The following is a 9,303-nucleotide window of genomic DNA, read 5'->3' as shown; positions in this document are numbered from 1 at the left end:
TTTCAGGGATGTGTATCAGTATATTTAAGAAAATGTGGTGCACAAGTTATGCAACTGACTTTAACATATTATTATAACATACAATGAGTGTATATACATGTATTAGAAACATTATACCATTATATACGTCCGACGTATGTCAGAGAGATGCAATTACCTCTTCCTCCTTGCCCCCTAGTGGCACAGCGGTAAGTATGCTGACTTATGACGCTAAAAACCGGGTTTCGATACCGGTTATGGGCACAGCGCAGATAGTCCATTGTGTAGCTTTGTGCTTAAATACAAACAAACAAATCATTCCCCTTTTTCGGTTACAAGCAACTAAAATTCAAGATAAAATTCCATCTATCGTTCCGGGTAAAAGTCTTCATTAGCGATTGTTCTATTCATAATGAATACGGAAAGCAGAAGGAATTTTCAAATGGAACACAAGAACGTGTAACAGTGGCGTGATATGGTGTATTAACAGGATAATTCAAGATCCTACAACAATATGTGTGTAATACCATAGTGGGTATTGTGTACTTAAAACATATGTTTAATTATCTCCTCGTCCTTGCGTATACATGTATGTTATCACATTAGCAATTACGTAATGCTCACTATTTACCTTATATGGTAGTATCATAAAAACTTGATATAACTAACGACAGAATTTCTCTTTCAAAAACGCTGTAAGAACTATATGTCACAGAGGTTTAAGGTTCTTGTTTTTTAATCAGCGGCACTTCCCTGTTCTTGTATTGGACGAAACGTTCAATTGTTTTCATCCCGTCTCACCAATGTAAGTGGTTTCACAACTTATACAAATATCTTCATAAAACCACATTTCTCATCTAATCTACATTTTGACCGAACATCATCGTTTTGTACACTGACAGTAATGTTTGTAATCTGCTCTGATGAGGTTTGTTAACGATCACAATACTGGAGAGCCCAGAGAACCCGTATAACTTTTTTAAAAATGTTTTGTTGGTTTCTTAATGCCATATTAGAATACCCAAATAAGTGAAAGCTCAGTGTTTCTCTGTGTCTTATTGATTGTGTAGAACTAGCCAAATTTTTTGTCTAGTCCCTTGCTTTACCAGTTTCAAACTTCCGTCTCAAAGGTGGAGCTATCAGTTGCAGTGTGCGTTTTAAACCATCAAAATATTAATATTAATACCTTGAAATGTAGCGACCGCTCGCTCCGCTTTTAGTACTATATTGTTCGAATACTGTTAGATATAAAACCATAAGCCATATTAATTCGACGTAAATCATGCGTCGACACGTTGTGTGAACGTCACAAATGTTGTTCTCGTTATTAATATTCAATGAATATCAGCTTTTGTTTTGCAGATTGACAGCAAAATATTAATTTTCATTTTGTCGTCATGGGTATAATATAGAAACACTCTAATACTGTAACTAAGCAACAAAACAACAGTTTCCAATGCTCCATAAATACTCCTTTTATCTACACATATGCAGCCATAAATAAATAATTTAACACTGTAACTAAGGAACACAACAAATACGAAACCTTCATTGTGAAATCATTTTTATTTCATACGACATCTATCCTAGAATAAAGTGAAACACAAATTCGATGACGAGGAACCCACTTTGAGACTAATAATGGTTGGAGACGACTTGAATGGGTAATGAAGAAAAAATCTAATATAAGTTTAACATAACAGCAAATGTACAACGTTTCGACAAGCCGTCTCCAACCATTAAAAGTGAAACACAGTTGAAAAACGATGATAGAATGAACACAGTTTTCAGGAACGCGTCAATTTCCTGGTAAAAGTCTTTCCTTTAAGTATGGATCTATATATATATATATTTACTCACATACAGTATATATATGTATGTTTATATGTCTGCTACATTAGGCCATAACGTTACTGGTTTATTGTTGTTTTTTAGCCATTGTCATCATACGTTTTTGATATCGATTCACCTGTGTGCAGCTTTCATGAGAAAGATTAAACTGAGAGGGCTTATAACGTTACAATTCGGGTTGGATATCCGAGGTGGCCACAGTGCAGATGTACATTGTATACATTTGTGCTTAAAAGACAAACTGGGGGTAACTTCTACGAACAAGTAATATCTGAAAACATTGTAATGTTAAGAATTCAGGTGTTGTAAATACTAGAGAAGCATCAATCTTTCGCTTATGGTTCTATATTTTGATCGAGTCAGATGTATAATATTTTTAAGATAAAAAAAAAATTCGTTGTTAGCTATTTTTTCTGGCAAGAATTGCTACAATAATTTCCTCTAGTTATCATAGAATATGCACATTTAATTATTCAAATTGTTAATTTCCTTCAGATTACGTTAGTAAGTTGCAATGTACCTATATGTACAATTACCTAAACCTTTTCATTGGATACTAGCCGCGACCCGAAAAATGTTTTTTGTATTTTTCATGTCCTTCGCTTGTATTTTCCTTATTTTGTCATTTTCAAACAAGCTATTTAAGATACGCGTTCTTGTAGCATTATGTGTTATATCGATAAATTCTGGTCTATCTGAAAACATTTTACGCGATCAGACAAACAAACTCACGTAGACGTAACATTGTTTAATAAAACCGTACGTACATAACTTTATTTAATAAGCCACACTTACGTAACTTTATTTAATAATCCACACTTACGTAACTTTATTTAATAAGCCACGCGTATGTAACTTTATCCAATAAAACTACACATAAAGTAAACAATGAAGTAAAGTAATGGTACTTACAATAGTGTACAAAGTATGAAACAGTTATGATACGGTTTTACAAGTTGAAACAAAGAAACTCATAAAAACGAAGAATAAAACTCGTACTAAAGGAAAAAGTAGCTAAAAAGTGTTTATAGCAGTACACGAAACGAACCGAAGCTGAATTATTGCAAAGTAAAGTAAATGTAAAGTTGTAATGAAAGTAAACGTAGCTGAATATATAGAAACGTCTGAATGCGTGTTCACAAAGTGATAAGCATATGGTTTTGAACAAATTGCGAATGCGTATTTTAGACCTAAGTAAATGAAGAAAGCCCATATAATTTGTATTTATTGTAATGTTTGTGTCATTTTAGGAAATTACACGCGGGTTAAGTGTTGTTTGTGTAAAATGATTTGCAAATATAAATTAAAGTTGAAATCGATGCCAGTTGTCACGTGACGACAACGACATTGTGCCATCGCGTAGCATACCCGTTGCATTAAAAAGGTTTGACTAAGCAAAAAGTATGTAAGCTGATTCTGAATGGAAAAGCCAATATGAAACCCGGACTCTTCGGACAAAAGCTTTTCTAACAATATAAAATTTGTAACGTTTGACAGACAAACACAAGCGTATTACTTATATAGATAGTTGTACTTTTAAACGTATGAATAGCACATGAAGTAATTACATCACTATTTGTATTATGAATAATAATAAATAATTGTTATTTGTAGCATGAAGAAGAATAAATAATTGTTAGTTGTAGCATGAAGAATAATAAATAATTGTTATTTGTAGCATGAAAACAATGTGTTAATAGTATAGCGATGCCAAAGATATGTAGACCTTGTTGGTTCATTTATTTCATTTTTTATCCAGGTTTTAAGCCTAAATACTCTGGTTTTATACATAACATTACTTACTTTCCTATTAATTATATCGATGTAATTTCAACTTTCAGAGTACGTAGCGCAGATTGGAGTTGCTTTGACATTTTGTGAATAAAACGACCTTTCTCTCCTTATTTCTCTGTGGCTACATGTCATTTTATTCACACAATTTCAAGTTTTATTCTCATTCCTCTGAAGATTTTTGATTTCACTTGTGCTAAATAACGAATGATGTGGCAGCTATTTGTAAGAATGACTTTTTTTTGGTACTTGCAGTATAAAATATTTGTGTAATGGAAGTGAATGTAACACATTTACATCGACGATTCAAGCAGAGACAGAATATCGAAATATCGACCAAGTTTCAGCGGATCTTCGGGTAGCAACTGTTACGTGACGCTAGTTGTTCTCCAGCGGGTGTGCTGTGCAGTGCTCGTTATGTAACACATCGCATTCTCGTGTTCTGTACACGTAAGCAGTTCTGAATTATTTCTACCTATGAATGTGATTTTCTTCGATAGATATTTACCGTTTCACTTCTTTTAAAAATGAATGCTCATTATCATAACTGAAACCGATTTTTCCATTTATATTATTGGAGATAATTTGTGTTCGAAATTTTGCGTGTAGCTTATGTCAGTTATATTTAGTGCTGCCTTTACTTGACAGAATCCAAATATAATCCAGCGTCAGAGTTGGGAACGTAATGTAAATATTTCGATATTCAGTGGTTTCTTTAAAGCACCTCTATTTCAGCCAGTGAAACTAAGTTGGTTACGATTTTCGAATGGTGAAACATCAAATTTTAAGGTAATTTACAAGGAATTTTATTTAGCCTTCGGAAGTAATGAATATCTCTGAAAATGCTTTACATTGTGGAAGGTGGATTGTTTTCAGTCCCATTCAACATCAACTGTTATGAACAATAATATGGCTAAAATATCTTTAAAGTAAAATAATTTGAACACAACAGCTGCTTCTAGGTTTTCTTCGGATCGATCTATGACGTCCACTACAAGACTCTAGTATTTATGCCTGTACATCCTTGTATCCATACCTGGATGGACTCCAGGCAATCCATCGCCAGAAGAGATTGTGGATGCGAACATAGCTTCATCGATGAAATTCCCCTACCTCTTCCGCCCCCTGAAGAATGCGTTCATCCGTATGATCATCCTGTTTTCACGCGGCATCGCCGTTGGAAGGAGCAAGACGGGGCTTGGATGGGACTGAGCTCTGTAGCTATAACACTGATCGCTATTTTTATCATAGGCTTTATCGTCTTATCTCCACTCCTGCACTATTTGATGTAGCCAGAACATCGTGTGACGGCTCATGTAATGTATGAGATTCCTTGTGTATGCCTCCGACTGAATGGCTTTACTTGTTAAAAATTCAACATTGTTCTAAAGTAATGAGTAATGACTACACATTTTAAAATCATCGAAAATCTTTCAAGCTCTAATCTTAGCGTAATATAGTTGATGATGGCCACCAATGCAGGTAACACACCACGAAACATTTCTTTTTCTTTTTGTCAACGGAAAAGTAAACGTTTTTCGTATAACCAAAAAGTATCGTAGAGTAAATGGTATTATAAGTTAGATTAACTTAGAATAATTTGCAGTTCTTAGCTTTGACTTAATGATTTTCGATAAGCGGTTATATATATATGTATATATACCTTTTATTGTATATTGCCACACTTTCCTTAGTAAAGGAATAGCATCCTTCTTAATTTAATAAAACGTAAAGATTTTCAACCCTTATGGAGACAAGTTAATTATTTAAATAATAACCTTCATAATTAATTTCTTGAAAACCATAACAGAAAAGACTAAATCATCATAAAACTGGGGGCTAGAGGCATTTCTGGTATTTATCAAAATGGAGTTTGTTTTTTAATGTAATTTTTCCTCGGTGTTTTTGTAGTTATTACCGATTCCTGTAATTAGAACAGCATTGCAGGAGTCCTAATTCCGGTCATGATTTATCAGTATGATTTAAAATTTCATTGAAGAAACATATTTATACATACATATAAATTAGTACCTCACAGAAATTCGCTCTTTGTATTGAAAGTGATTAGTTATTAGAATGTTTTATCGGTAGTTGAGAAAGCTTCATATTCCTCAATAAAACACGAATTGTATTCTTTATGTGAGTTTAAATTCTGATTAGTTTGAACCACTTACATTTGAAGGGTTATGTAAAATATAAATACCTATAAAGCGTTGAAGAGTTAAACCTTAGAATAAAACCTTAAAACGAGTTTAAAGAAGAAAATTTACTATTATTTGAATCTACAGACTAAAAATCGCCTGTAAGAGAGAAATATTTATGATTTTAACTGATTATTTCTAGACAAAGAGACAATGGATGTTTTTTACGTCAAACTAAGCTTTATAAACACCCTTTTCTGGCTTTGCAGCTTATCAAAAAAGTTTAAAAACTATTTTATGATGTTTCTGAAAATCTTTATGATGTTTACTCTCAATCTGTGAGTTTTCTTTTTCAAAAATGCTTTATTTTATTTTACTCAGAAAAAAAACAATGTAACTAGCGCTTTCATAATAATAAATCATCCTAAAAGAGTGATTATAACATTAATTCTTTAGCTCCGTTTTTATCTAGTTACCCTAAAGAAAATATTGACATTCTTAAGAACATTTTGTAAGAGTTTTAGTTCTGAAAACTATATTAAATTTAAAAGTTTTTCTTTTGCTTCCAGTGATAGTAAAAATAATAAAAGTGAACTCTGATTTAATTAATTACAAATACTGTATCATTTCAAGAAATCTAATTTATCAGTAATTGTTAGTATTATATTTGAATTTCTGCTGCTCCAATATATGTGTGCTCCACGTTAGTTAAAGCGACATTCTGATATATATATTATCGTGGCTTTAGGCTTTGGCAAGAACCGTTTTTAAGTATTTATTAAAAACAGTGACAAAATTCGTGATTCTATTTTGATACTGATTCAATGTTTCAAATGAGACTCAAGCCCATAATACTTTCATCTTAGGCCACCGAATCAATTTCCTTCCTTTATTTGTTGTTCAGCGTGCAGATAATCACGTGATGAAATATATAAACACTTGAGATCTTTGATGCTATTCGTAATATGCATATCAAACTGGAAATTCTGTGTTAAGAAAATAATTTTGTAGTGTAACGCTGTGGAGGTCATAAGGGTATCAAAGATTTTAATTTTACTAATACTATGCTTATTGATTCCTAGCATTCTGCTGCTTGTGAGATTATAAACTACTGATAGTCTCACCTCAATAAGTGAAACGTTGGGTATGATGATGAGAAGAGGATGATCGATCTCCATCCCTGAGTGCCACGATTACTTTCTGATTTTACGCCTAGCTGAACTGATTCAAATTAACCTCGTTTCCTGTTGAAAATCTCCACGCTCAATAAACTGTGTGAAGCCGTAAAATTTCCAATGGAGAAATAAATACAAATAAGGGGGTTACATCCCTTTATGGAAAATAGTGTAGGGTAAATGCGGATGAAGATCCTTTCTTATGGAAAGAAGAAATTATTCTAGAGTATAATCCATACTTATGGAGAAGAGTGAAGTCTGATGTTATAAAAAGATATTTCCTGTTATGAGAAACAGTGAAATACAAAAACAAAGACATCATCGTCTGGAAAGAGCACACGAAAGCTCCATCTTTGTTCTCACACGTTGTGGTATTTGTAGAAGAGTGTATATTAAACTGTGATATTCTCTATTATATCACAAAGATAAGACATGTAAGGATAATGATATTCTTTTACAGCGCTTGTACCTTCAAAAACACTTTTGTGATTTGTAAGGCGTAAACGAGTCAAAAGATATTACTGTGATCGCTTTGACGACGTTAACTTTTGTAAGAGAGATAATGTTGTGATTTGTAAATTCAAATGATTCAAGAAACATAAAGTTGATTTGTACGAGCTATACACGATTCAATAAATAATATTGTGATTGTGCAAGGTAAAGTATCTAAAAAAATATTATTGAAATATATTTCCCGTAAACAAGTCAAAAGGTATTAAACGCAAGCGAGTCAAGAGATATAGCTGAGATTTTTCAACTGTAAACGAGTCAAGAAAGATTATTATACTTTCTATACTGTTAATTTATTATCAGGATATTTTATTCTAATATTTACATTATAGACGATTCAAGAGGTATTGTTATGATTTCTACGACTTAGTCGTGTCAAAAATATACCTTTTGTTTTTACTTTACATAATATTTTATTCCTTAATATGAAAAATACAGTTAACAAGCATTTCTTCAAGTACTCAAGAAAATTAGAGGAATGAATGTTTCACGTGTTCATTACATTTGTAAGTGTTTTTATTATCTTGCACGGTTTCACGTGATCAATATTAAGATACAATTACTACAAAAGCTATAATGATAATAACATATTCTAATTTAACGTTTAACCAAAATGTATTCCCATAGTTAATATGTTTCTGTAACATTTAAGGATACGAAACTTCTGTTTCTAGTTTTATAGAACAAGACTTATAGTTTAGATGATGGTTCTTTATTAATACGCTAGTATCAAAATGTATTTGGGTAATAAAACTTTGGCAAATGATTTAGATTTTTTGATTTTTTGCTCAGTTTATACATACATTATTATAGAAATATTTCACAATTCAAACAATAATTAATTTTAGTATGAAATGTGTATTATGACACTTCAAGTTTGGGAAGAAGAGAGGTAAAACAGTCCACTTCGGTAAAAAAAGGACACCCTTATAAATCATCAGGTATTTTGAACAAGTTGACTGGATTTTTACAAAGTGCATTTGCTCTATGGAGCTTAGGGTACCCCCCACCCCTCGCGGGACCGTCTTACCTCACACTAATATTCAAGTTCTTTTGCGACATTATCCTATATAATGTGCAATTTTAATAAAATAAGTTGGCGACTCCAACGTTTTAAAAGGCACAATAAGTTATGGCCAGTCAAATATATTAAATGCGCATTGCGCACAGCCTTTCTGATCAGAGCATTTAAATTTGGTTTGAATTCAGCATTTAATTTAAATTGTATTTTTTATTAACTAGATTGGATCCATTTACCTTGTTTTGAAGGCTGTTTTATCCAGCTTTATGAGTAAAACAGTCTCCAACCACAATAAGTAAACTTTTTTAACATCTGCAGAAGGTCTATGTCCAATCTTTTTTTTAAAATTAGATATGACATTTATGATACAAAATAACGTATTTTAAAACCCTTTTATTTTTCATGACATTCATTTTAACTGGTGAAAACTACATTCAAAGTTAGGGTGGCCATCTTATACCAACTTCCCCTATTTCAAACATCTTTTGTTTCATGAAAATGAACAATCATTATTTATTTCAAAGGCAGTGCCACTTTATCTACAGTAGCTGAAATGACTAGATTACATTTACTTTCAGTATTTTATTCCTGCTATCCCAATATAAACAGCGTGGTCATAAGTAAATAGACACCACCTTTTCAGAAAAAATGAAATTTTTCAGCCATATTCACATGAATTGATATATTTATAATTTAATTAATATCTATTAGACCTTCCTTTCGCTTCGTGGAGTTCGTTGATCCTTTGGGACATCATGAGAATCATCTCGTCAATTTTAGATTGTGGGATTTTCGCCTACTTTTGCTTCAAAACTTGGAGTAGATCGCTCTTCGA

The 9,303-nt window shown here is 32.2% G+C and overlaps 1 long non-coding RNA gene across 1 annotated transcript; it reads left to right on the top strand.

Annotated features, from left to right (window-relative positions):
• Positions 1 to 3,989: 3,989 nt before the first annotated feature.
• LOC111086574 lies at positions 3,990 to 8,213 on the top strand. The gene is made up of 2 exons (XR_002611309.1): positions 3,990 to 5,103; positions 6,845 to 8,213. It is a non-coding gene; the product is annotated as an uncharacterized LOC111086574 (long non-coding RNA).
• The last annotated feature ends 1,090 nt before the right edge of the window (positions 8,214 to 9,303 follow it).

Source organism: Limulus polyphemus, unplaced genomic scaffold (assembly GCF_000517525.1).
Source record: "Limulus polyphemus unplaced genomic scaffold, Limulus_polyphemus-2.1.2 Scaffold1204, whole genome shotgun sequence".
In the NCBI taxonomy this organism is placed as follows: Eukaryota; Metazoa; Arthropoda; class Merostomata; order Xiphosura; family Limulidae; genus Limulus; species Limulus polyphemus.
The sequence above is the reverse complement of the archived record's forward strand: the minus strand, read 5'-3'. Positions and strand labels throughout refer to the sequence as shown.